This window comes from Alligator mississippiensis, chromosome 15, assembly GCF_030867095.1.
Source record: "Alligator mississippiensis isolate rAllMis1 chromosome 15, rAllMis1, whole genome shotgun sequence".
NCBI classification, from domain to species: Eukaryota; Metazoa; Chordata; order Crocodylia; family Alligatoridae; genus Alligator; species Alligator mississippiensis.
Genome location: NC_081838.1, coordinates 4,894,611 through 4,895,999, shown reverse-complemented (window position 1 = coordinate 4,895,999; position 1,389 = coordinate 4,894,611). Strand labels below are relative to the sequence as shown.

Genomic DNA, 1,389 nt, shown 5'->3' with positions numbered 1-1,389 from the left:
CTCCAAGAGCGGGGGACTCTCCTGTCCCTACAGTGGCATGGGACTCTCTCTCTCCCTTCCCCCCACCCTGCACTGCCACCCCCACTGCCATTCCCCCCGGCCCCCCCACTTTTTATCCTGCTCCTGCCCAATTCTAAAATGATTATATAAGATGCAAGCTTAGTTGCTGATGTAGTCACACAATACAAGGACTTGCCTACATCATGGCAGAGAGAGGCTAATGGTGAATTCCCATACACTTTTTCAGTATTATGAATGAGTCTAAAGAGATATTAAGAGTAGCGAATAGGAGTCTGGCAGTGACGTTGCCAGCATTTTACTGGAGATGGAAGTGGCTTCAGGCAACTGTCTCAGGCTTGTGTTCTTCTCTTCTGCCTGTTGTGCCTGAGAGGAGCACCGTATGAAGCGTAGCACTCAGGACCTAGAAATAGGAGGGAGGGGGAAGTTAAGAGCATAAGAATTTGTGTTGTAAAACCACCATGCAGTCACTCCAGCCCTGAAATGGGGGTACCCCTCCTGTACGGGAGGCAGAGGCAGATTAATGTGTACTGGGGCCCCCTCCCACCACGGGAGCTGGGCTTGCAGAGTGGGGGGCAAGGCACCTTCCCCTCCTGATGCTGGTGTGGGAGGTGGTGGGGGCCCTGCCAGGCTGGGGGTGGGGGGGCACATGCCCACCTCTTTTCCTTGCACCCTGCCCCGCTTGTCCCGTCCCGCTATGGCCAAACATACCCGCACACAGGCACACACATGAGGTGTACACACAGACAGGTGCACACTACTCTCACTCACTCTCTGCACATGGACACAGACACAAACACACTCTCCCTCCTGCCATGAACACACACGTGCATGCACACTCATGCACTCGCACGCACTGACACAGTACCCCACATCCTGCCATGGTGTGCAGGGACCCTCTCCCTCCCCCTCCCTGCAGGCTCGAAACCCCACACATACCCCCCCAGCCCCCCACACTTTCACAAATACCCCTCCCCCCCACACAGAGTTCAAAAATAGCCTCTCATGAGTTACTTACCAAATCTCTTGATTTTTAACAGATTGTCTCATGATTTGGACAGGGTGGGATTGGCAATACTGCATTGATTTTGTACCCCCACCCACTAGTCTGGTTGACACCTGGTACCTACAGATAAACCTGCTGTTCCCTGGAGCCCTCCTACATTTGCATTCCTACAGAACAGGTTTCTAAGGACTGTTAATTCATACCTGAGGCATGTCTCACCATCGTTCATCTCTCTCACCATTTTCAATTTCTTTTTTTTTTTTTTTCTTTTGCCTGAGACAGGATGTGGGTGTCCAAAAGCTTGCAAATAACAACTTTTTTGCAACTATTTGGTTGGTCTAATGAACGATATTGTATCTACCCAA

At 51.3% G+C, this 1,389-nt stretch overlaps 1 long non-coding RNA gene across 1 annotated transcript; it reads right to left on the bottom strand.

Annotated features, from left to right (window-relative positions):
- Positions 1-283: 283 nt before the first annotated feature.
- On the bottom strand, positions 284-1,124 carry LOC132245715 (uncharacterized). The gene is made up of 2 exons (XR_009457442.1): positions 1,037-1,124; positions 284-421 (listed from the first exon to the last, which is right to left on the bottom strand). It is a non-coding gene; the product is annotated as an uncharacterized LOC132245715 (long non-coding RNA).
- Between the last annotated feature and the right edge of the window lie 265 nt (positions 1,125-1,389).